This window comes from Salmo salar, chromosome 22 (assembly GCF_965601325.2).
Source record: "Salmo salar chromosome 22, fSalSal1, whole genome shotgun sequence".
Taxonomy (NCBI): Eukaryota; Metazoa; Chordata; class Actinopteri; order Salmoniformes; family Salmonidae; genus Salmo; species Salmo salar.
In genome coordinates, this window is record NC_138312.1 from 6,762,341 (window position 1) to 6,790,310 (window position 27,970).

The 27,970-nt window shown below is 42.4% G+C and overlaps 1 pseudogene across 1 annotated transcript; it reads right to left on the reverse strand.

Annotated features, from left to right (window-relative positions):
- LOC106582598 (methionine--tRNA ligase, cytoplasmic-like) lies at window positions 1-27,957 on the reverse strand (annotated as a pseudogene). The gene is made up of 10 exons (XR_006761307.2): window positions 27,745-27,957; window positions 18,974-19,099; window positions 18,664-18,845; window positions 13,704-13,888; window positions 12,648-13,478; window positions 11,569-11,739; window positions 10,559-10,656; window positions 8,334-8,395; window positions 7,886-7,971; window positions 1-7,592 (listed from the first exon to the last, which is right to left on the reverse strand). The product of XR_006761307.2 is annotated as a methionine--tRNA ligase, cytoplasmic-like (transcript).
- Window positions 27,958-27,970: the final 13 nt, after the last annotated feature.

Here is a 27,970-nt window from a genome sequence, read left to right on the forward strand (position 1 = left end):
TTCGAGTTAAACTACATCTTTAATACTTAAGATACTTTTGCAAATGTTCTTGACCCCACTAATGCATTCTCTCGAATGAACCAGGAAGGTGATTACTGAATTGCTACAGGGATCTTTTATAGCAACGATACCCCCTTCAACGTACATTGACAAACCACAGATACTTAGTAACAGTTCACAAAGGTTAAGTTTTGTATGACAGATATCAATAAAACACATCAGACAGTAACTGCTATGTCAACAGGATTAATTGTATAGCCCAGTATCTGGTCCCCTTAGAACTGTCCCTCCCTGGTACGGTATTGAACACAAACACCATTTCACCCAATTGCATATATCAATTGTCAACTCCAGATACTCCCATCTCAAGCAAACCCCCTCTTGACCCCACTCCTGGACAGGCTCACTGGAGGGAGTGAGCCTCTGGGCCATATATTATCACAGGATAAGTGTGAGATCTAAGAGAGGACATACAATGGTCCAGACATTGCCATAATCCTCCCCACAATAAAGAAAAGGAGGGTGTGACTTGCTCACAGACATTGTGGAGACAAGTCATTGGTTCCCCATTAATCACGCCATCCCTTCACATGGTTTAAGAATTAGGTAAAGACACATTCCCATGATGACAAGTCTGACCTCTCCCCTCTCTGGGCCCCAAGTGCCTGAGCCCCAGCTAAGGTAGACATGCAACTGAAAAGACACCAGAGTCCAATGGACACTTTCTAATGACAAGTATCTCACATTAGCATATTATACTAATAAAACATCTTAATTATCTATGTTACCCAACTAATTCTGATTCGTCCACGACAAAGGTGAACCCTCACTCCAGTCTGAGGTCCTGAGTGATCTGGAGCAGGTTTTCATCAAGGATCTCTCTGTAATTTGATCCGTTCATCTTTCCCTCAATCCTGAATAGTCTCCCAGTCCCTGCCGCTGAAAAACATCCCCACAGCATGATGCTGCCACCACCATGCTTCACTGTAGGGATTGTGCCAGGTTTTCTCCAGACATGACGCTTGGCATTCAGGCCAAAAAGTTCAACTTTGTTTCATCAGACCAGATAATTTTGTTACCCATTGTCTGAGTCCTTCAGGTGCCTTTTGGCAAACTCCAAGCAGGCTGTCATGTGCCTTTTACTGAGGAGTGGCTGCCATCTGTCCACTCTACAGTGTTGGATTTCGTCCAACAACATTTTTGCTGGCCCACCATGGTTCCTGTTTCTCTGCATTCGTTGCGGCATGTACTGTGTGTGCGCAGAACAAGACTCCGTGGCAAGCTCCGGCTGGCCTCCTTCAACCACTTCCTGTCTCTCACCGCCCATGGTACAATATATCCTTGGACTTCGTCAAGGGCCTCCCTCCGTCTGATCGCAACACCACCATCTTTACGGTGGTGGACCGGTTTTCTAAAGCCGCCCATTTTATTCCCCTTCCTAAGTTGCCCTTAGCTAAGGAGACGGCCCAGCACGTCTTCCGGATCCACGGACTGCCAGTCGACATGGTCGCCGATCGCGGTTACCAGTTCTTGTCCTGGTTCTGGAAGGCGTTCTGCACCCTTATTGGGTTGTCAGGCCAGCCTGTCCTCTGGTTTTCATCCCCAGTCCAACGGCCAGTCGGAGCGAGCTAATCAGGACCTGGAGACGTCTCTTCGCTGCCTCGTCTCCACTAATCCCACCACCTGGAGCCAGCAACTCGTGTGGGTGGAATATGCTCACAACACCCTTCCCTGTTCTGCTACGGGCCTCTCGCCTTTTGAGTGTTCCCTAGGTTATCAGTCCCCGCTCTTCCTGGAGCAAGAGGCACACCTTCTGCCCAGATGTTCGTCCGTCGTGGTCACCGTACTTGGAAGAGAGCCCGGGCCGCTCTTCTCAAGACCACCTCCAGGTACCGATGACAGGCGGATCACCACTGGACCCCTGCTCCCGTCTTGGTCAGAGGGTATGGTTGTCCACCTGGGATCTGACCCTTCGGGTGGAGTCCTACAAACTTTCCCTCCGTTTTATCGGTCCTTCCCCCATCTCTAAAGTCCTTAGCCCCTCTGCTGTGCGTCTTCTGTTGCCCCGTACCCTCTGTATACATCCCACTTTTCATGTGTCCAGAATTAAACCTGTCTCACAGCCCTTTATCTCCTGAACCCAGCCCTCATCGCTGAGTTCCACCGCCGGCACCCCGGTCAACCAGGTCTTTGTGCTCGTCTCCACCTCCCTCCAGGTGTCGCCCATCTTCCCCGGGGCATTTATACCTGTGTTCTTTATTTGTCTGTTGCCAGTTCGTCTTGTCTTTTCAGGTCTTACCAGCGTGCTTTCCCGTCTTCCTTTTTCTCAAATTCGGTTTCCTAGTTTTCCCGGTTCTGACCCCGAGCCTGCCTGCCGTCCTTTACCTGCCCGATTCTAACCTAATTACAAACCTCTTCCTGCCCTGATTCCGAGCCTGCCTGCAGTCCTGTACCTGCCTGACTTTGACCTGATCACGAACCCCTGCCTGTGCTCAACCTTCCCTTTGCCTGCCCTGTGTTTACAATTAATCATCAGAGAACTGTACTATACGCCTCCTGGGTCTGCATCTGGGTCATATCCTGAGTTGAAATAATGAGGTTATTTTACCCATTGGTCAAAAGATGCATTTTTGATTGGACACACCACAAAATGCTACTCATATTACAGAGAAAGTGGTAAAGCTTCATACACATGAAACATTATGGAGGCTTAAAGGTCCAAAATGTTCCAACATCAATTCATTATTTCTCAATTATGCTTTAAGATACAAATGTCAAATATACTGTATGTCAACAACCCTTCCTCCGAAGAACCCTTCTTTGGATACAATTTCTAGAAAATCTTGTTTTTTCTTTTGAATGTTGTGTGCCTTCCCTGTAGCTCAGTTGGTAGAGCATGGTGTTTGCAACGCCAGGGTTGTGGGTTCGATTCCCACGGGGGGCCAGCAAAAAAATTTATGAAATGTATGCATTCACTACTGTAAGTCGCTCTGGATAAGAGCGTCTGCTAAATGCGACTAAAATGTAAAAAATGTGTGAGGAATTATCCCTGTATCCTATGGGCATTAGGCCTATGGGCTTATCCAAGTGCTGCTAGAGTAGTGGAGCAGATCTGACGGTCAGATATATAACACAACTCTGAAAATGGTCTTCTATTTTACAGTTTCTATTGCTGCCATGGCGCCTAGTGGCAGCCTAGGCCAGAGAGCTCATGTAAACTTTAGTTTTCAATAGCTAAATGGGTACAGATCAAATCATAATATCATGAATTGGATTCCTGGCTGTAGATCTATGAAAAACAATGGTCAACAAGCTAGCTAGTGCTAACTAGCCAGTGTCTGTTTTCATGTTAATTACATTACTACTGACTTTGGGTTGTTTTTCCACAAACAGTGACCCAAGAGGAGGCTATTATTTTTAAATGACTTCCTGTTGTTTATTTCACTTAACAAGCGCTTTGAGATGTCTATAATGAAAAGTGCTATAAAAGTTGTATATACAGTTGAAGTCAGAAGTTTACATACACCTTAGCCAAATACATTTAAACTCAGTTTTTCACAATTCCTGACAATTAATCCTTGAAAAAATTCCCTGTCTTAGGTCAGTTAGGATCACCACTTTATTTTAAGACTGTGAAATGTCAGAATAATAGTAGAGAGAATGATTTATTTCAGCTTTTATATCTTTCATCACATTCCCAGCGGGTCAGAAGTTTACATACACTCAATTAGTATTTGGTAGCATTGCCTTTAAATTGTTTAACTTGGGTCAAACGTTTCGGGTAGCCTTCCACAAGATTCCCACAATAAGTTGGGTGAATTTTGGCCAATTCCTCCTGGTGTAACTGAGTCAGGTTTGTAGGCCTCCTTGCTCGCACACGCCTTTTCAGTTCTGCCCACATATTTTCTATAGGATTGAGGTCAGGGCTTTGTGATGGCCACTCCAATACCTTGACTTTGTTGTCCTTAAGACATTTTGCCACAACTTTGGAAGTATGCTTGGGGTCATTGTCCATTTGGAAGACCCATTTGTGGCCAAGCTTTAACTTCCTGACTGATGTCTGGAGATGTTGCTTCAATATGAGATGTTGCCTCATGATGCCATCTATTTTGTGAAGTGCACCAGTCCCTCCTGCAGCAAAGCACCCCCACAACATCATGCTGCCACCCCAGTGCTTCACGGTTGGGATGGTGTTCTTCGGCTTGCAAGCCTCCCCCTTTTTCCTCCAAAAATAACGATGGTCATTATGGCCAAACAGTTCTCTTTTTGTTACATCAGACCAGAGGACATTTCTCCAAAAACTACAATCTTTGTCCCCATGTGCAGTTGCAAAAAGTAGTCTGGCTTTTTTTTATGGCGGTTTTGGAGCAGTGGCTTCTTCCTTGCTGAGTGGCCTTTCAGGTTATGTCGATATAGGAATCGTTTTACTGTGGATATAGATACTTTTGTACCTGTTTCCTCCAGCATCTTCACAAGGTCCTTTGCTGTTGTTCTGGGATTGATTTGCACTTTTCGCACCAAAGTACGTTCATCTCTAGGAGCGGTATGATGGCTGCGTGGTCCCATGGTGTTTATACTTGCTTACTATTGTTTGTACAGATGAACGTGGTACCTTCAGGTGTTTGGAAATTGCTCAAGGATGAACCAGACTTGTGGATGTCTACAATTTTTTTCTGAGGTCTTGGCTGATTTCTTTTGATTTTCCCATGATGTCAAGCAAAGAGGCACTGAGTTTTCTGGAATTTTCCAAGCTGTTTAAAAGGCACAGTCCACTTAGTGTATGTAAACTTCTGACCCACTGGAATTGTGATACACTGAATTATAAGTTAAATAATCTGTCTGTAAACAATTGTTGGAAAACTTAATTGTGTCATGCACAAAGTAGATGTCCTAATCGACTTGCCAAAACTATAGTTTGTTAACAAGACATTTGTGGAGTGCTTGAAAAATGAGTTTTAATGACTCCAACCTAAGTGTATGTAAACTTCCGACTTCAACTGTATATATATTTTTTTACATTTCCATTTAAATTGCAAGAGTAGGGGACAGACAAGCACAATCCACTGAGAAACCTTTGACGTGACAAAATGTCTGTTTTTCTGTCTGTGGGCCCTGTCATTGCCACCACACCAGAAGTATTCCATACAAAAGAAACATAATATTTATACCAAACATAGTTTCAATAAAGTTCTGTAAAGCACATTAGCTTGTCTTGGTAAACAGATAATCTGTCTGGGTTCAACACAGTTCTGAAGGTTATTTAGCTCTGTGAGCTGTGGCACGCAGCCTCGGTCTTAAGAAACACAGCGCGCCAGTGACCAGTGCTCGATACAGACACTCTGCAGCACAAAACACAATTCACTTGAATCCCTTCAGAATGCACCTGTATGGGGGCATACATCTGCGAGAGAAACAACATGCCAGGGACCAGTGCGCGAAACACAATTCCCTTGAATCACCTCAGAGTGCACCTGCGTGAGAAACTGCAAGAAAGGTATGTTAGCTTGTTTGTTTGATTAACGATAGCTAGCCAACTAGTTAACTACATAAGCTAGCTAAACCTAAAAACTCTAACATTTAGATTTATAATATTGCTGCGACAATTGTAACAGCAATTAGCTATCCAATATTCACAAGTATGTTGATGATAGAAACATGGTTAACTAACGTTACTAGTCTAGCAAGTTAGCTAGCTAGTTCGTTTGGAACTGTACCAAGTGCAAGCAAGATTTTTCTCAGATGAGTTTATTGAAATTTTTCCAGCCACAGTAGCGAAAGGGAAAGGGCGCAGGGACAAGAGGAGAGCAGGGACAAGAGTGTCAGGTAACGTTAACTTAGCTAGCTAACGTCAAATCAGCCTGAATTAACTGAAACTTTCTTTAGTTAACTAACTCTTTAAAAGCTTAAGCTTCAGTTTTTATAACAAGAGTATGGCTTACTTTACTAGACAGAGAAGAGGCAGAATCCCAGGAGTGAGGTAGGGATGGATGCATGAGGGATAGAATGGAGGAGAGAAGAGAGCCAGGAGGGGAGATTGAAGGAGAAAAGGAGAGAGGAGAACAGAGGAAAGGAGTGAGCCAGGAAGGGAGATGGAAGGAGAAAAGGAGAGAGGGGAGCAGAGAGAATGAGAAAAGAGGAGTAGATAAAAAAGGAGAGGATAGGAGGGAGGAGTAAGGCCAAGTGCGCACCACCGGCAATCCGGATGGGACCCAAAGTGGCTTAAAATTGACAGACTGAAGCCGTGGCTATATAATAGGCCACATGGTTAGTCAAAATTCCTTTAATTAGGCTAAGGGCTAAAAATAAATATGCATATTTAATCTGTACTAGTCTACAGCATTATGTGTTTATTTCTGAGCCAACTCCACCAGGACCTCGATGACCCAATGGGTCTGGTTGCATTCAACATCAAGGAGGAGAGGGAGAGGCCAGGTGGAGAAGACCAAGAACAGGGAGCAGTTCTGGGTTTGGTTCAGAGAGGAGGTAAAAACATTTGTTTTCAAATGCTGTGATGAAACCAACGTTACATCATGTGTGTTGGATAAACTAAAACAAACAGCTATTAATCACTTATTTTCTGCTTTGTGCTGAAATTAGGTCATGGATCCATATCTTGTTGGCCTCCAGGACAGCCTAGGCTGGAGATTCCAACACCTGGAGATTCTGGGGGCCTTCAGTATGTTGGGACCTCAGGCTGCGTTCTATAGTGAGAGGATAAACACCTTTAACCTGACCCTCCTCTCCAGGCAGTTATTGCAAGTGCTAGAGGCTGCTGTGCTGCAAGAGTGGCCCTCTTACAAGCAACATGTGCTTGTTGGATCATTCAAGGTATGGCATGAGTGTGACAATCTTTTGAAGAGGACATTTTAGGCCAGTGTTGCCCAACCCTTTTTCCTGTTGAACTACCACTCTGTTGGCTCTTCTTTAATGTTGTACATCTTTTAGTTTTTCATGTATTTCAGGGGTTGGACCAGCGGACGACAATGACAAAGCTGACCTCGCAGTTTGATGAGTGGGGGCAGTCCACCCCTGCCTTAGCCAGCTGGCAGCAATCGCACTGACTTTACCAGTGTCTTACGTTAATTGTGAGAGGGACTTCGCTGCAATGAAACAAGTAAGAACATTTGAATTTGAAAGTAGATCCTCTTTGTCCCTCACCCTTCTCCTATTATTCTTTATTTATTTATTATTTATTTATTCCACTAACTTTTCCTCCACAGCTAACACATTTTCCAGAGGAAACACTGGTGTGTACTAAATAGTTTTTCTTCCAGAAAAGAAAAGAGATGGGATAGCATCATCCATTTGTCAGTCTATATGGAGCGGTAATGCTATCAACTCAACTTTTAAGGAGAAATACTACTTAGCTTATAAATGCATAACAACACGTTGATAGTCTGTTGGTGTGTAACTTGGTTGTGTGTAGCCTGTTTACAGTGTGTGTGTGTAGCCTGTTCTTTACTTGACTTTGTCCATGAGGTTGATGTCCTGCTTCAGCTCCCATCCCACCTGGGACAACAGTCTCTTATCCTCCTGCTGAAGCTACATAGCAGGGACACAGTTCTCAAAGAACTTACTGACAAACACCAGCTCTGAGAGAGGGACGAGTGAGAGAGAGAAAGAAAGCAAATAAGAGTTCATCACCTCCTTACCATTCCCAATGTGTTGACTTCAGCACTTACATAGGCCTAAATGAATCATTCCAATACTTATAATTTATTAATGACTTAATATAAATTAATCAGCTACTAGCTACCTACTTGAACTACTTGAATAATAGATTAGTAATTTCCAGGTTTAGATTTTCAGTTCTTGGTACTCTGCATTCTCCTGACCTGGACAAACTCCTGACCCGTCAGTATCTGAGTTCTAGCTTTCTCCCTACCTGTTGATGATGTTGCCCAGGTTATTGAGCAGTTCAGAGTTGTTCTGGATGGCCATGTCGGCCCAGGAGAAGGCAGAGTCCTGTCCCTTGGGGCAGAGGTAGAGCAGGTAGAAACGCCACATGTCAGATGGGATGCCTGTATCCTTGGCCATGTCACCAAACACACCACGAATCTTAGAGAACTTGTGTCCTCGTAGTTCAGGTACTCTGAGCTAAATTCATATAGATTGATTTAAATTAAACTCCTTGAGCAGCGGTTTATACGCTTTTATCCAGAGCAATTAACAATTCAAGTGCATTCAACTAAAGAAGGTGTAAGAACCACATAACTAGCATTTGCAAGTCTTCGAAAATAGAGAATTTAGCAACAATCACATAGCTAGAATAATAAAATAAGAATTGTGCTTCATAAATGTACTGGACTGTCTCTGGTGTATGTGTGTGTTACCTGTCCAGGTGGTTGACCAGAGCAGGGGGACACAACACAGTGTAACGGTTATACAGCTCTACCTGGTGGTCAAATACAGGAATGACATGTTATAATACAATTCCATCTAGCGGCAGACAGAGGAATGACAGGTGTGAACATGTCTGGATCAAAGCAGATGAGTTGAGCGGTTGGAAATCCCGCGCACCACTTCATGTGATTTCCTACCACTCCGCTAAAAATGCTCTGCACTCACAGGAAAAAAAGCTGCTGCTCCAAATTCACTCCATTCATTAAAATCACAATTTAACTAACACCCATCTATTTTTGTGACTACCTGGACCTACCAATTGGTTTTTAAGTATTGAAACCAAAGCATATGGATTTGAATGAAAAGTATTTCAATAAACATGAAAAGGTGAACGTAAGATGCGAACATCATTTCAAATAGGCTACATGTCATATTAACAGAATATAAACACTCTAAATAGGTCAGGAGCCAGACAGTGAGCCTAAGAAGGAACGGAAATTGTGGACAGACTATGTAAACACACAGTGCATTGGGAAAGTATTCAGACCCCTTGACTTTTTCCACATTTTGTTACCTTACAGCCTTATTCTAAAATGTATTAAATTGTTTTTTTTTCTTCATCAATCTACACACAATACCCCATAATGACAAAGCAAAAACAGGTTTTTAGAAACTTCTTCCATTTAAGAATGATGGAGGTCACTGTGTTCTTGGGGACCTTCAATGCTGCAGAAATGTTTTGGTACCCTTCCCCAGATCTGTGCCTTGACACAATCCTGTCGTCTCAGAGCTCTACGGACAAGTCCTTCGACCTCATGGCTTGGTTTTTGCTCTGTCATGCACTGTAATCTGTGAGACCTTATATGGACAGGTGTTTGCCTTTCCAAATAATGTCCAATCTATTGAATTTACCACAGGTGGACTCAATCAAGTTGTAGAAACATCTCAAGGATTACCAATGAAAACAGGATGCACTTGAGCTCAATTTCAAGTCTCAGCAAAGGGTCTGAACACGTATTTACATAAGGTATCTGTTTTATATTTTTTTTATAAATGTGCAAAAAATTCAAAAAACCTGTTTTCGCTTTGTCATTATGGGGTATTGTTTGTAGATTGCTGAGGATAGTTTTTTCTATTTAATCCATTTTAGAATAAGGCTGTAACGTAACAAAATGTGAAAAAAGTCAAGGGGTCTGAATACTTTCTGAAAGCACTGTAAAATGGTACCGTAGATCTGTCATGATACATTGGGGTGTGTGAGATAGAGCAGCATTAGTTCCGGTACTTTGGACAAATCACAATTTCGCAGATCTTAGCATCTGTCACATTTCTGAAGGTTGGGGACATAGACTTGCCCAAACCTTGCAGAGAGAGAGGGTGGAGCTCTCTGTTCTGGTTCCGATCTCTTCTCTCTTAAGACGTATAGACGAAAAAAAAATCTGCAATATGTACTTTTTTGGGCGACCCTACCATATTCACATAGAATGTGAGTTATAGATCGGTTATTTTCATTGAAAGCAAGTCTATGCTTCCGTTCTTAAGTTTTGTTTTTGCGTCTTTTACTTTAGGTTTTGTACACCAGCTTCAAACAGCTGAAAATACAATATTTTTGGTTATGCAAAATATATTTCACAGCGGTTAAGATGGTACAAAGATTCTCTTCACTATAGTTGCTTGTTTTGTCACGAACTGAAATTAGGCAAACTATTGGTCTTCCGCCAGCATGGCCAGCATGGTGTGTGCAACGCCAATGGTTGTGGGTTCGATTCCCATGTGGGGCCAGTACAATTTTTTTTTAAATAAAATGCACGAAATGAAATGTATGCATTCACTACTGTAAGTCGCTCTGGATAAGAGCGTCTGCTAAATGACTTAAATGTAAAATTAAGATTTAGCAACCAGGAAATGGCAGAGCGATTTGTGCATCTTTAATCGAGCATCTGACCAATTCCGCAAGACTTTAGTTCTGGGTTAACCGAGATTAGGCCAGCACCAACGCACCTGGTTCAATTAATAAAGGTCTTGGTAATTATTTAATTAATGAATTAAATAATTTGTGAATCTGGCATGTTAGCTAGTGCTGCGCTGGGGGAAAAAAGAAGCTCTTCAGGATCGAAAATGGTGACCACTATCTTAGGAGTTGACTCAGTAGTAGAATAGAACTGAAGCCAATAGTTATGCTGATATATAGTATGACGTGAATTGTTGAACATACCTGCTACATACCTTCTTCCACCACTTCTCCCATTGGTCAGTGTAGTTGGCTGTGATGGACAGGTAACCAATAGGAGTATCAAACCACACTTAGAACACCTGCAGAAGAAAGAAGAGGAAGACAAATGACATTGTTAGTGTGTGTTTGTGTGGAAAGCTAGACAGTAAGCGAAGAAAGAGAGAAAAACTCCAAACAACGCATTCAGAGCAGAATTAGGCCAGTTCCCTCGAATACCCCCAAAAATAGCCACCAAAATGTTAGAATAATGTAAAAACAAGTGACCACCACTCTTACCATTACAAAGCCCTCAAATGCCAAGAAGTGACCATAGGGAAGAGTCCCCTCAGCCAGCTGGTCCTGAAGCTAAGTTTACTAATCACTACCAACAAAGACTCAGGATAGCACTGTCCATCATAGACAGATCTGGCTACCCAGAGAGGAAAGGTTGTGCTCACTCTTCCCTCAGAGAAAGGTCGAGACAGAGCTGCATTTTCTCCTACACTGCGAGAACATGCAGACTTATGAAAACAAAATCCAAATAGTTTTAATCAAAAACAGAAAAGGAGAAAATCCTATATCTTTTGGGAGAAAACCCCTTTTGTGCCATATTAGCTGCAAAATATGTAGCTTCCTGCCACACCTGTAGGGTTTAGCCAGTGGAACAACCAACCAAAGCAATAACATTGCTACCTGTGTCTTTCTCACTATTTCATTATTGTCCTCATTCATTGCTTACTGTATTGCCCTGTAAATTGTTATCACTCATTATTATTATTTATTTTTCCTTTTAATATCTATCTGTGTCATCAAAGATTTGATATGTGTCTATGTTTGCTTTGGGAATGTATGTGGTAACACCTTCCATGCCAATAAAGCTTTTTGAAATTGAATTGAGAAAGAGGAACAGAAAGAAAGAGAGCCAGAGAGAGGAAGAGAGAGAGAGAAGGATGAGAGAAAGAGAGAAAGAGACCGACAGAGAGAAAAGCACTGAGGTTGACTGTGTCTGGTACCTTGTCAGAGAAGTTGAGGTGAGGTACGGGGGTTCCCCACTTCAGGTCCCTGGTGATACAGCGGGATTTGAGTGCGTCCCTCAGCCAGGACCATGTGATCTGTTTGGCGTTGGCCATCCAGTCTCCTGACCCAGTAGACTTCTCCAGCTACTTGTCCAACTCAGCCTCCAACTGACCAGAGAGAAAAAGTGGTGTGATAGGGAGAGTGAAAGATAGAGAGAAATAGAGGCAGAGAGTGAGAGTTAGTTAGAACAGCTATAAAATCTTTGCTTATACAGTGCATTCAGAAAGTATTCAGACCTCTTGACTTAAAATAAAATACGTTACAGCCTTATTCTAAAATTGATTAAATAGTTATGTTTTTTTTCAGGCCTCCTGAGTGGCGCAGCAGACCAGGTTCAATCCCAGGCTCTGTCGTGACCGGCAGTCCCATAGGGCAGAGCACAATTGGACCAGCGGCTTCGGGTTAGGGGAGGGTTTGGCCCGGGGGGCTTTAATTGGCTCATTGCGCTCTAGCGGCAGGCCAGGCGCCTACAGGCTGACCTCGGTCGTCAGTTGAACGGTGTGTCCTCAAACGCATTGGTACGGCTGGCTTCTGGGTTAAGCAAGCAGGTATTAAGGAGCACGATTTGGCAGGTCATTTTCGGAGGAAACATAACATTTTACATTCTGCTAAATGACGTAAATGTAAACAAAATTTGCAGACGCTCTTATCCAGAGCGACTTACAGTAGTGAATACATACATTTCATTTCATGCATTTTTTTTTTGTACTGGCCCCCCGTGGGAATCGAACCCACAACCCTGGCGTTGCACACACCATGTTGGCGTTGCAAACACCATGCTCTACCAACTGAGCCACAGGGAAGGCGCCTCTCCCGAGCCCAATGGGGAGTTGCAACGATTAGAGAAGAAAATAAAAAAACATCCTTATCAATCTACACACAATAGATTGATGAGGAATGACAAAGCCAAAATTGTTTTTTTTAGAAATGTTACCAAATTAATAAAAAATATAAAAGTGAAATATCACATTTACATAACTATTCAGACCCTTTACTCAGTACTTTGTTGAAGTACCTTTGGCAGCGATTACAGCCTTGAGACTTCTTGGGTGACACTACAAGCTTGGCACACCTGTATTTAGGGAGTTTCTCCCATTGTTCTTTGCAGATCCTCTCAAGCTCTTTCAGGTTGGATAGGGAGTGTCGCTGCACAGCTAAGTCCGGGCTCTGGCTGGACCACATCAAGCACATTCAGAGACTTGTCCCGAAGCCACTCCTGCGTTGTCTTGGCTATGTGCTTAGGGTCATTGTCCTGTTAGAAGGTGAACCTTTGCCCCAGTCTGAGGTCCTGAGCACTCTGAAGCAGGTTTTCTGTGTATTTTGCTCCGTTCATCTTTCCCTGAATCCTGACTAGTCTCCCAGTCCCTCCTGGTGAAAAACATTCCCACAGCATGATGCTGCCACCCCCATGCTTCACTGTAGGGAGGGTGCCAGATTTCCTCCAGACGTGATGCTTGGCATTCAGGCCAAGAGTTCAATCTTGGTTTCATCAGACCAGAGAATCTTGTTTCTCATGGTCTGAGAGTCCCTTATGCGCCTTTTTTGCAAACTCCAAGCGAGCTGTCATGTGCCTTTTACTGAGGAGTGGCTTCCATCTGGCCACTAACATAAAGGCCTGATTGGTGGAGTGCTACCGAGATGGTTGTCTTTCTGGAAGGTTCTCCCATCTCCACAGAGGAACTCTAGAGCTCTGTCACCTCCCTGTCCAAGGCCCTTCTCCCCCGATTGCACAGTTTGGCTGAGCAACCGGTGTGTGTCTGTGTGTGCGCACTTTGGGCAGGTCCAGGAAGAGGTGTTTGGAGGAGCGGACCATGGGAGTTTGACTGCACACCTTACATTTAGACTCCTGGAGAGGAAAAAGGAGAGGATAGTTAGAATTTGGCTCATAATGACTCTGGATCTGGTTAACTCGTATGAACGTAGTCTTACCCTTCACCCGAATGTAATTTTTTTTTAAGTAAATAAAATGTAATTTAATGATTGATTAATGTATTGATTGCCTAGATTGCATAGAAGTAGTGATTCATAGTATGATAAGTACTAAAAAGTAGTATCCCTTCAGTCCCCTCACCCGTAGCTCCACAGCGTTGATGAGCCTGCCACACTTGTCACACTGGTCCGCTTGTGCCTCTGGGTAGGAGCAGAACGGACAGCTGCCCTCCACGAAACGGTCGGCTAGGAAACCGCAGCTGCTCCACTGTGTCCTCCAATAGGAAGCCTCGCTCGTGGAGACACCAGACGATGTTATGGGCTATCCTGAGAGAGAGAGAGAAGAGAAAAAAGTTCATTCGCATTCAACAGGAGATGAAATGTTGAAATGTTGGGCAGAAGCCGAATCAAACAACTGCGTTTAAAGATGGAATCCGTAGTAGGGGGAAACAGCACCAAACTGTCCACCACACGGCCGTTGTTAGTGTTTTTGTTGACGAAGCATAGGTGGGGAGCGCTGAGCAGCAAGGTAAAGAAAATGCAGTACATACAGTTGAAGTCGGAAGTTTACATAAACCTTAGCCAAATATATTTAAACTCAGTTTTTCACAATTCCTGACTTTGAATCCTAGTAAAACTTCCCTGTCTTAGGTCAGTTAGGATCACCACATTATTTTAAGAATGTGAAATGTCAGAATAATAGTAGAGAGAATGATTTATTTCAGCTTTTATTTCTTTCGTCACATTCCCAGTGGGTCAGAAGTTTACATACACTCAATTAGTATTTGGTAGCATTGCCTTTAAATTGTTTAACTTGGGTTAAACGTTTCGGGTAGCCTTCCACAAGCATCCCACAATAAGTTGGGTGAACTTTGGCCCATTCCTCCTGACAGAGCTGGTGTAACAGAGTCAGGTTCGTAGGCCTCCTTGATCGCACACACTTTTTCAGTTCTGCCCACGAATTTTTGATAGGATTGAGGTCAGGGCTTTGTGATGGCCACTCCAATACCTTGACTTTGTTAAACATAAGCCATTTTGCAACAACTTTGGAAGTATGCTTGGGGTCATTGTCCATTTGGAAGACCCATTTGCGACCAAGCTTTAACATCCTGACTAATGTCTGGAGATGTTGCTTCAATATATCCACATAATTGTCCTTTCTCGTGATGCCATCTATTTTGTGAAGTGCACCAGTCCCTCCTGCAGCAAAGCACACCCACAACATGATGCTGCCACCCCGTGGTTCACGGTTGGGATGGTGTTCTTCAGCTTGCAAGCCTCCCCCTTTTTCCTCCAAACATAATGATGGTCATTATGGCCAAACAGTTCTATGTTTGTTACATCAGACCAGAGGACATTTCTCCAAAAAGTATGATCTTTGTCCCCATGTGCAGTTGCAAACCGTAGTCTGGCTTTTTTATGGCTGTTTTGGAGCAGTGGCTTCTTCCTTGCTGAGCGGCCTTTCAGGTTATGTCGATATAGGACTCGTTTTACTGTGGATATCGATACTTTTGATTTGCACTTTTCACACCAAAGTACCTTCATCTCTAGGAGACAGAACACGTCTCCTTCTTGAGCGGTATGATGGCTGCGTGGTCTCATGGTTTTTATACTTGTGTACTATTGTTTGTACAGATGAACGTGGTACCTTCAGGCGTTTGTAAATTACTCCCAAGGATGATCCAGACTTGTGGAGGTCTACAATTTGTTTTCTGAAGTCTTGGCTGATTTCTTTTGATTTTCCCATGATGTCAAGCAAAGAGGCACTAAGTTTGAAGGTAGGCCTTGAAATACATCCACAAGTACACCTCCAACTGACTCAAATTATGTCAATTCGCCTATCAGAAGCTTCTAAAGCCATGACATCATTTTCTGGAATTTTCCAAGCTGTTTAAAGGCACAGTCAACTTAGTGTATGTACACTTCTGACCCACTGGAATTGTGATACAGTGAATTATGAGTGAAATAATCTGTCTGTAAACAATTGTTTGAAAAATTCATTGTGTCATGCACAAAGTAGATGTCCTAACCGACTTGCCAAAACTATAGTTTGTTAACAAGAAATTTGTGGAGTGCTTGAAAAATGAGTTTTAATGACCTAAGTGTATGTAAACTTCCGGCACGGTACTTATCACAGATCTACTGTGGGGTCAAACCCTCCTCACGGGCCTTGTTCTCTGTAGCTGTACCATAGTCATCTGTCCCACACACAAACAACACATTCCATCCGCGAAGGCGACGATACCTGGGGGAGTGGGGAGAGCTGTAATGAATGCTAAATGAGAAACAGGGAGAGGGATATGAAAAGAGAGACATAAGAGGTGAGGAATAGCAAGCAAAAGGACTATGGCTAAAGGAGAGCAGATCAACAGGTACTGGTATGGGGTAAGGGGAGTGGAGGTAAGACCAGCTCTGGGAGATGAGTAGATTAGAATAGCATAGAGTAGAATAGATTAGATGAGTACAGTAGAGCAGAGTAGAGTTGAGCAGAACAGAGTGGAGTAGTGTTTGTGTTAGCTTGCGTAGACATCAGCGCTGAGCACACAGCCGATGATGTTACCCAGATGAGGTACGTTGTTGACATAAGGCAAAGCACTGGTCAAAATAGTGTTTCTCTTGCCCTCCTCAGGTAGCCTGACAGAAAACAGACAGAGAGACAGTGAGATACCCACATTAATATTGACACTGCCATGCCTGTACACAGTAGTGCCAAATGATCTGCAGAGAGACCGGCAAGCTATGGTTCTTCTGCTTTTCCACTTAGATTCAATAAAATGTTATTGCCATGCAAAAATGATTGTTGTTTGTCTAGCACACTAGAGATAAGAATAATGGAGGAATACAACGTTAGGTTGTATACAGGGTTCGACATTAAGGCTAGTCCGCTTGTCCAGGGCAACAACAAAAAAATATTTCGGACAACCAGAATATAGATTTCAGTTGTCTGAATGGACAAGTAAAGAAATCACTATCAAACAATAACTCCAATCAGAATTGGATCAGGCAGCGCACAGCAGGGCAGTTCATGGTTGACATTCTGAGTAAATGGCCTATATTCCTATTTGCTATAGTCTATTTCAATAAATATGGTTTTTTAACACAAAGCAAGAGAATAATGTAGACCAAGAGTCTCACCAAAGCAGTGCAACATTTCCAGTCATTTCTGGGCTACTAGCCAACGTCTATTTTTATAGCGGACACTCTTATTGTTGAAGAAGCCCAAATGTTCTATTTTATCTCCATTTGATATGAATGTGACGTCCCTATTAAGCAACTAGTTCAGTTTAATGCATGCTAGATTTCTTCTGCCGTGCTACTTCATGATGAAACATTGAATGAATCTAACAGAGTTCTAGGCTAACTCTATAAAGTTTTAAGTTGTTTTTGAATAACCCCAAAACATTGGAGGCCTAAGGTAATAATGAGATATAAGAAACAATAGCAAGATACACTACAAAAGTATGTGGACACCTGCACGTTGAACATCTCATTCTAAAATGCTGGCCATTAATACAGAGTTGGTCCCCCCTTTGCTGCTATAACAGCCTCCACTCTTCTGGGAAGGCTTCTACTAGATGTTGGAATGTCGCTGCAGGGACTTGCTTCCATTCAGCCACAAGAGCATTAGTGAGGTCGGGCACTGTTTGGGCGATTAGGTCTAGCTCGCAGTCGGCGTTCTAATTCATCCCAAAGGTGTTCGATGGGGTTGAAGTCAGGGCTCTGTGTAGGCCAGTTAAGTTCTTCCACACCGATCAACAAACCATTTCTGTATGGACCTCGCTTTGTGCATAGGGGCATTGTCATGCTAAAACAGGAAAGGGCCTTCCCCAAACTATTGCCACAAATTTGGAAGCACAGAATCTTCTAGAATGTCATTGTATGCTGTAGCATTAATATTTCCCTTCACTGGAACTAAGGGGCCTAGCCCGAACCTCTTCCACCAAACTTTACAGTTGGTACTATGCATTGGGGCAGATAGCGTTCTTCTGGTATCCGCCAAACCCAGATTCGTCCGTCGGACTGCCAGATGGTGACGCGTGATTCATCACTCAAGAAAACACATTTCTACTGCTCCAGTCCAATGGCGGCGAGCTTTACACCCGTCCAGCTGACGCTTGGAATTGCACATGGTGATCTTAGGCTTGTGTGCGGCTGCTTGGTCATAGAAACCCACTTTATGAAGCTCCCAACGAACAGTTCTTGTGCTGACGTTGCTTCCAGATGCAGTTTGGAACATCGGTGGTGAGCGTTGCAACCGAGGACAGATGATTTTTATGCGCTACGCTCTTCGGCACTCGGCTGTCCAGTTCTGTGAGCTTGTGTGGCCTGCCACTTCGCGGCTGAGCCTTTGTTGCTCCGAGACGTTTCCACTTCACAATAACAGGTGGCATCCAATGACGGTGCCACGTTGAAAGTCACTGAGCTCTTCAGTAATGCCATTCTACTGCCAATGCTTCTCTATGGAGATTGCATGGCTGTGTGCTGGATTTTATATACCTATCAGCAACGGGTGTGGCTGAAATAGCCGAATCCACTAATTTGTCCACATACTAGTGTATTAAAATCGAATGAGAAATGTGAACAAACCTTACAGTTGAGCAAAGCATTCTAAGACAGAAATGAGGCATGCAAGACAAGAAAAGAAATCCCTCCTTGCCGTTGTGAACCAAATGACCAAACGCCTAATCCTACTAACTGAATTATCACAAAAGCATTATAACAAATTATGAAGAGTATTTTCCAAACCATCAGAATCAGTCCTACTTGTCCGAAGAGTAGGGCTAGGGGTGGATTTGGAGTTTGGCAATTCTCTCACCTCCTCTCCCCCTTCTCTCTGTTTAGCCAACCAAAGAGGACCACAATGGGAAAAAGGCTTTGTGTTATCCTCAATGATTTTAAATGTAGTGTGAATTGTGTTTCTAAATGGTCAAATAAATAAAATAAAATCAGGGCCTTTATTAAGCATCTGAATACTGATCTAGGATCAGTTAATTGCCTTTGAGAGCATAATGAATATGATTATAGCCATGGGTACATGATCCTTGATCAGCACTCATACTCTGAGACACTTTATGAATACAGGCCCAGATGTCTTCTCTTACCTCAGGGCCATTGCATGGCTGTGTGCCTCTACCCTGACACTGGCCGTGGTAAGGAGCTGGCTGTCTCTGCATGTACGTCTTCAAAGCCTCAGCCATCAGTCCCTTCCCCGTCTGGGCTGTTGACTCGCAGGCTGCCTGCACGCCCACACTGTCAAACCAGTGCTGCACCTTCGTCTGCTCACCTACCATATATGAAGTGTTATAATATAACTCTTCATTTATTACACTTAAACTAAACTACTGTAGATCCATTGAGAATTATACATACATTTTTCACAAAGATGTGAAGGTGTGTGCTGAGTGTACATACAGCAGTGAGAAATGGTGTGGACCTCTTGCTCTGGTCCAGGTAGCTAAGAGGTCCCTGTAGAACACTGGTAGCTTAGGCTCCTTTCCCCTGCAGCACCACCATGTGGAGGGCTTGCACCGGTGCAGGCTGGAGAGACAATAATAATTTAATATTTAACAATATAATTGTATTTAATTCAAATAAAATACAGAACCAGTGATAGACACATACGTTGCTATCTTGCAACATGATAAAAGTTATGATGTATGTATATGTTCAATATACATATTTAAGCTGACATCAGACATCCAATCTACAGATTATTAATGGGTGGTCAATGCGTAAATAAGCAAAGAGAAATGAGAGGCCATCATTACTTTAAGACATGAAGGTCAGTTAATGCGGATAATGTCAAGAACTTTCAACGTTTCTTCAAGTGCAGTCACAAAAACCATCAAGCACTATGATGAAACTGGCTCTCATGAGGACCGCCACAGGAAAGGAAGACCCAGAGTTACCTCTGCTGCAGAGGATAAATTCATTTGAGTTACAGAAATTGCAGCCCAAATAAATGCTTCACAGAGTTCAAGTAACAGACACATCTCAACATCAACTGTTCAGAGGAGACTGCGTCAATCAGGTCTTCATGGCCAAATTGCTGCAAAGCACCACTACTAAATGACACAAATAAGAAGAAGAGACCTGCTTGGGCCAAGAAACACGAGCAATGTACATTAGACCGATGGAAATCTGTCCTTTGGTCTGATGAGTCCAAATATTTGTGAGATGCAGAGTAGGTGAACGGATGATCTCTGCATGTATGGTTCCCACCGTGAAGCATGGAGGAGGAGTTGTGATGGTGTGGGGGTGCTTTTCTGTTGACACTGACAGTGATTAATTTAGAATTCAAGGCACACTTAACCAGCATGGCTACCACAGCATTCTGCAGCAATACGCCATCCCATCTGGTTTGCGCTTAGTGGGACTATCACTTGTTTTTCAACAGGACAATGACCCAAAACACACCTCCAGGCTGTGTAAGGGCTATTTGACCAAGAAGGAGAGTGATGGAGTGCTGCATCGGATGACCTGGCCTCCAAACACCCGACCTCCAATCACCTGACCTCAACCCAATTGAGATAGTTTGGGATGAGTTGCACTGCAGAGTAAAGTAAAAGCAGCCAACAAGTGCTCTGCATATGTGGGAACTCATATTTTGGAAAAGCATTCCAGGTGAAGCTGGTTGAAAGAATGCCAAGCGTGTGCAAAGCTGTCATCAAGGCAAAGGGTGGCTACTTTGAAGAATCTCAATATAAAAATATATTTTGAGTTGAACACTTTTTTGGTTACTACATGATTCCATGTGTTATTTCACAGTTTTGATGTCTTCACTATTCTTCTACCTTGTCGGAAAATAATAAAAATAAATAAAAACCCTGCAATGAGTAGGTGTGTCCAAACTTTTGACTGGCACTGTAATAATAGATTAATAAAAAAAATACACACTACTGTTCAAAAGTTTGGGGTCACTTAGAAATGTTCTTGTTTTTGAAAGAAAAGCAATTTTTTAATCCATTAAAATAACATCAAATTGATCAGAAATACACTGTAGACATTGTTAATGTTGCAAATGACTATTGTAGCTGGAAACGGCAGATTTTTAAATGGAACATCTACATAGGCGTACAGAGGCCCATTATCAGCAACCATCACTCTTGTGTTCCAATGGCACGTTGTGTTGAGAAACAGACGCCTCACAAGTCCTCAACTGGCAGCTTATTAAATAGTACCCGCAAAACACCAGTCTCAACGCCAACAGTGAAGAGGCGACTTCGGGATGCTGGCCTTCTGGGCAGAGTTGTAAGGAAAAAGACATATCTCAGACTGGCCAATAAAAATAAAAGATTAAGATGGGCAAAAAGAACACAGACACAGGAACTCTGCCTAGAAGGCCAGCATCCCAGAGTCGCCTCTTCACTGTTGACGTTTAAACTGGTGTTTTGCAGGTACAATTTAATGAAGCTGCCAGTTGAGGACTTGTGAAGCGTCTGTTTCTCAACACAACGTGCCATTGGAACACAAGAGTGATGGTTGCTGATAATGGGCCTCTGTACACCTATGTAGATGTCTCCGTACTGGTCCCCCATGGGAATCAAACCCAGAACCCTGGCGTTGCAAACACCATGCTCTACCAACTGAGCCACACAATGTATGATTTTGTTCTGTAAAGGTGCCTCAATTCACACTCATGTCTCTGTCCTCCTCAGCTCAGCCCATTGTTCCAGAAACTAGAGGAAGATCAGATTGAGGCTCTGAAGAAGCGGTTTGGAGGACAACAGGTCAGTATAGTGGTAAAGATTATGGTAAATGTTATTAGGCTAAATGCTGTAAATGAGAATGGATATCACATGACTGGGAATACAGATACACATCTGTTGGTCACAGATACCTTAAAAAAAATGGGCCTAACAATGGACCTCAGGATCTCATCACTGTATCTCTGTGCATTCAGATTGCCATGATAAAATGCAGTTGTGTTTGCTGTCCGCAGCTTATGCCTGCCCATACCATAACCCCAAAGCCACCATGGGGCGTTCTGCTCACAATGTTGACATCACCAAACCGCTCACCCCACGACGCCATACACGTGGTCTGCGGTTGAGGCCGGTTGGATGTACTGCCAACTTCTCTAAAACAAAGTTGGAGGCGGCTTATGGTAGAAACATTTACATTGAATTCTCTGGTGGACATTCCTCCAGTCAGCACACCAACTGCATGCTCCCTCAAAACTTGAGACATCTGTAGCATTGTGTTGTGACACAACTGCACATTTTAGTGACATTTAGTGACCTTTTATTGTACCCAGCACAAGGTGCACCTGTGTAATGATCATGCTGTTTAATCATCTTCTTGATATGCCACACCTGTCAGGTGGATGGACTATCTAAACAAATTTGTGCAATTTTTTTTTTGAGAAATAAGCTTTTTGTGCGTATGGAAAACTTCTGGGATCTTTCATTTCAGCACGTTTACATGTTGCATTTATATTTTTGTTCAGTGTAGTACTTTAATTATATTTCATTTTAGCATATTATTGTATAACTCCTGAAAATATCATGTCGAGAGGACATTCCTGTCTTGAGATAATTTAGTTTATGTTTGTTAATCTGTGTGTCATTCTGGTGCCAGTTTTGGAAAAGGCTTTGCCATTGACCTGGGCCCAGTTTCCCAAAAGTATCTTCAATCTACGTTCATTGTTAGAACCTTCGTAGGAGCATCGTTAAATCTCTGTGCTCTTTCCCAAAACCATTGTTACTGACGTTGCACTTAGACCACACGTAGAACAGCTAAGTGGGTCGTGTAATGCATTTTTGCCCTCCCGGGTAATTTTATACACAGAAGATCTCCACTAAACATATAATCACATGGTTAATCCGTCTCTCTGTGACCGGTGATAACGTCAGAACAAAGTTGCCAATGTCTTTGAAATTGATACAAACTAGCGACGTATAAACATATGATTCAAATGACAGATAACTGTTTATATTTTTATGCAGAAGGCTACAGACCTATTTCAATCATACTGAACGATATTTCATGTTCAATCAATTGAGTTCGATTTTGCTACTTGTAGGCTACAGTCTGTAATTTCTCTCAATATATTTAATGATGTGTAGGCTAACATATGTGCAATGAGGTACCAAATCAGTGATTTTGTGAATTATTATTGGGTAAACAGAATAAGCCCCCTCAATATTTGCAGCCGTAGGTGGTAATATCTCTCTAGGAACTGATCCATCATCAGTATTGTGAAATAATTCTAATGTTAAGGTAAGATTTTACTGGAGGAAGCTGATCCGAGAGCAGGACTCCTTTTCTTTTGAATGAGATGTGTGATCTTGTGTTCTGCAGTCGTGTAAAGTACTTAAGTAAAAACACTTTAAAGTACTACTTAAAAGTAGTTTTTGGGTTATCTGTACTTTACTATTGATATTTGACAACTTTTACTTCACTACATACCTAAAGAAAATAATGTACTTTTTACTCCATACATTGTTCCTGACACCCAAAAGTACTCATTACATTTTGAATGCTTAGCAGGACAGGACATTGGTCAAATTCACGCACATATCAAGAGAACATCCCTGGTGATCCCTACTGCTTCTGCTCTGGCGGACTCACTAAACACAAATGCTTTGTTTGTAAATTATGTCTGAGTGTTGGAGTGTGCCCCTGGCTATCTGTAAATTAACAAAAACAAGAACTGTGCCGTCTGGTTTGCTTAATATAAGCAATTTGAAATTATTTATACTTTAACTTTTGATACTTTTACTCAAGTAGTATTTTACTGAGTGACTAACTTTTACTGATTTTATATGAAAGTATTTTTACTTCTACTCAAGTATGAAAATTGGGTTATTTTTCCACCACTGCCTAAAGTATATTTGTAAAATCACAAAATGTTTTTTTGAGGCTATGAGCTCTATTTAAAAATATAACTTTTTCCAAGAATAACTGCTATTCCATGCTCTCCACACATGAACATGCAGCAGCATATAGCCTCGGTATCTTTTACTCAAGTATGAATATTGGGTACGTTTTCCACCACTGCAGCTCTGTGACTGATAGATAATATTTGGGTCAATTTGCCATTACATGCCCTTCAGTCTGACTATGGATCTTCTTATCTGAGATTGGTTCAATCTTGATATTCCACACTCATGAAATAGGGCCTTACATTGTTGATCTAGTTAGCTAGCTAACATCTGTCAGATCTGACAGGCAGGCTCCACGAAATGAATGATTGGCTCTTTACAACAGTACCGGTAAGCCTTGTTCACATTGGCAGTTTGAAGTGACTCGAATCAATTTTTTTCTGCACATCAGATTCAAATCTGTTCTTTGTCCTGTAGTCTGAACAGCCAAAAAGCACAAGGAATATGATATTTTAAGCCACATTTCAAACCACCTAAGTAGGTGGTTTGAAATCATAATCAAATCTGATTGCTGGCCACGCGACTTGTGTCTGAATGGTCAAATCTGATTTATTTTAAAAGGGAGCCCAAATATTGGAGAATTTGCTCAATAAGTACTTGGGTATTTGGATTGACGATAAGCTCTCTTTTAAAACACACATTGAAAAACGGACAAAGAAAAAAAAAATGGAGAATTAGGAATGGTTTCTTTCATAGAAATAAATCCTGCCTCACTTTGGAAAGTAGAAGGAAGATTGTTCAAGCAACGCTTCTTCCAGTATTTGATTATGGTGATATAACCTATACTGAACAAAAATATAAATGCAACATGTAATGTGTTGGTCCCATGTTTCACGAGGTGATAAAAGACCCGATATTTTCCATACGCACAAAATGCTGATTTCTCTCAAATTGTGTGCACAAATTTGTTTACATCTCTGTTAGTGATAATTTCTCTTTTGCCAAGATAATCCATCCACCTGACATGTGTGGCATATCAAGAAGCTGATAAAACAGCATGATCGTTACACATTGGGGCAGCAGGGTAGCCTAGTGAGTTGGGGTAGTAACCGAAAGGTTGCAAGTTTGAATCCCCTAGCTGACAAGGTAAGAATCTGTTGTTCTGCCCCTGAACAAGGCAGTTAACCCACTGTTCCTAGGCTGTCATTGAAAATAAGAAGTTGTTCTTATGCCTAGTAAAATAAAATAAAAACATAGGTGCACCTTGTGCTGGAGACAATAAAAGGCCACAGATGTTTTGAGGGAGCATGATATTGGCATGCCAATTGCAGAAATGTCCACCAGAGCTGTTACCAGAGAATTGAATGTTAATTTGTAACCGACTGCCTTGATTGGGTCTTATGTAGCAACATTTGAAATAGTGTTTTTTACATTAGATAAAAGCAAAGACACAGAGTAACAAAATGGTATATCATACACTGCATCTGAGGAACAATGGGAAAGTAATTCTGCTTTGAAAGTTGATAAACGTGTAAACTCACTTTTGAGAAAATGGCCTTTGAATATTTTGGTACCTACTTGAGAGCTCTTCTTTGTCTACACCCATTCAGCATCGTTCACACCCTCTTAAGCTTTAGCCCCACCATCTCTTTAAGGGTTGATCTGAGCATTCTGTCCTAACAACAACAAGTCAAGCACCGAAGCTAACTGGCTAATGTTGGCTAGCTTGCTAGCTACTTCCAGACACAAATGAGAGAACAGCTCACTGACTATTTTACTCACCCTAGCAGAGCTGGTTAGGCTGTTTTTATGTTATCCAGAGCGTTGGTGACTGCAACTGTGCTGCTGGCAACAATTTACGTTTATTTTGCCAACATTTACTGACACCGGCCATATTCAACGAGTGTTATGCATTCCTAAATTCGTCAGTTATTCTGCGCTCTGGCACACTCAGACAAGAGTTCTCTGAAAACAGAGTAGATAGGCAGAGTGAATTTACCAGCTACGTCTATCAACAATTGTCACAGTGGCATTCTATTGAAATGGTTACTTGCATAGTGGAGTCTTTTGTTAAGACACGGATGCCATGGTTGCCCTTAGTTTGAAGACACAATCCGGAGACAGGTGTTTTATCCATCTCCTTAGCTATCATACTCTAATTCCACTGATTTCAATACTCGGTCTTCCAGAAAGTGGAGAGCAGCACATTCAGTTCTACTTCGCAATATATATTTTTTTAAAGCAGCGTTAGACAGGATTACCTACACTGACCAGCTCAAATAGACGTAAGCGTGCTATATGGCAGACTAATCCAAACTCATCTCTCGCATGTCCAGCCCACTCATTATATCAGCCAATCATGGCTAGCAGGAAGGTTGATCGCTTTTTCTGTGGCTAAACCAACTAGGCTCGTAATTTAACCATTTTATTCATATTTACAGATACAAGCTTGTTATTAAGGCACATGAAAGTTCACATGTTCCATAAGGCATTTCTGCCAAAAACCGCATTTTGATTAAAAATAAAAATGTACGCTCAAATGGCTCTCCTGTGAAGTAGTGACCCGAGACATACGTTCTCTACCATAAGCTGCCTCCAACGTCATTTTAGAGAATGTGTCAGTACGTCCAATTGGCCTCACAACCGCAGTTCACATGTATCCACGCCAGCCCAGGACCTCCACATCCAGCTTCTTCAGCTGCGGGATCATCTGAGACCAGCCACCCGGACAGCTGATGAAACTGAGGAGTATTTCTGTCAGTAATGAAGTCCTTTTGTAGGGAAAAACAAATTCTGATTGGCTGTGCCTTGCTCCCCAATGGGTGGGCCAGTCTCCCAAGAGGGTGGGCCTATGCCCTCCAAGACCCACCCATGGCTGTGCCCCTGTCCAGTCCTGTGAAATCCATTGATTAGGGCCTAATGAATTTATTTCAATTGACTGATTTCCTTATATGAACTGTAACTCAGTAAAATCGTTGAAATGTTGCATTTATATTTTTGTTCAGTATAGGACATATAACATTAGCTCGAGCAATCAATCAATTTATCTGACTAGTAATAACTCAATACCATGTGTTGGTAAGCAAACAAGGCTAACTGATGAATAACATAGCTAGCTAGCAACCCCACATCTAGTTTATACATGCATACGGCAGCCTCTGTTTTAAAACCTTTAAACTCAGTCTAGCACTGAGTTTTATCACTGGGGACAATTTTCGTACACATCACTGCATTTTGTATAGTTCTGTTAGCTGGTAGTCTCTGAATACCAGAAGGGCTCAGCATTGGCTACGTTTTGTTTTTGTAAAAGTATAGCTTCTCCTCGCCCCAACCTGGGCTTGAACCAGGGACCCTCTGCACACATCTACTTCAGGTCTCAGAGCGAGTGACGTCACCCGATTGAAACGCAATTAGCGCGCACCAGCGCTAACTAACTAGCCATTTCACATCGGTTACAAAAATAAAGTGGTTCTTCAGAAACTCCCCCACTACCTCAGCTCACGTATTAATTGGAGATCCAGCAATTTTCAGACCCGCTCTCTGGACTGGCTAGTTCTGGAGGTCCCGTGGGTCTCCACTGAGCTGGGGAAAATGTGTTTAGTTTTTATGCCACTATCTCATGGAATAGCCTTCAGGCCATCTTGAATCTGGTCTCGCTGGTCCCCATTGGACAGTTTAGATACATTTTTGAGGGAGATAACGTTAATATGTAATAGTTTTGTATTCATCTTGTTGTATTTATTGTGTTGTTGTTTTGCTTTATGTTGTACTTAATTGTGTGTTCATGTTCACAGGGCACCCTTGAATAAGACCCTGGTCTCAATGGTGACCCCCCCCCCCACCCTAAATAAAAGTTAAATAAAGACATTTAACTGGGAAACGTCCATGGCAGGCATTGTTGTCACATTAGCTTGCTACATAACTTCTGAGCGATAGGAAGCACGAGCATCACCACCAAGCCTACACCACTGTGCACACACCCGTCGTTACTATGGCAACTAGTGTAGCCATGTCAGCAAATGACTGTGAGATTTAGTCACTTGCTGTTTGGGCAGTCAGTTCCAAAACGGATTTGAAAAATACAACTGATTTGAGCATTAAGGCCTGCAGTGCGAACAGCTAGAGCTGGTGCCCTTACACATTATCAAACGTGGATTATTTGAATCAACTGTGGTGGTGGGGGGGGCAGGACCGAGTTTGGGAAACCCTGGTTTACATTATCAAGCAAAGACATAACGTATAACGTTAGCTCGAGCCATCAATCAATTCGTCTGACTAGTAATAACTCAATTTACCATGTGTTGGTAAGCAAACCTAGCTAGCTGGCTAGCACCCCCAATTAGTTTATTACCATACCTTCGTGGTTGACATGTTGAACGTCACAGTTGACTCCGTTCTAGCGCTGCTAAAACCTTCACACAGTGCTGATTTCGTCACTCACGAACAGTTCCATTTGGCCGCCTGTATTCAAATGATTTTGTGTTGAAATACGTAGCTATATTTGAGTCGTTAAAGGACTGAAAAATCAAGAAATGAAACTGCCGGTGACGTCATGCAACCACCGTTCAATTTCCCTTTTGCA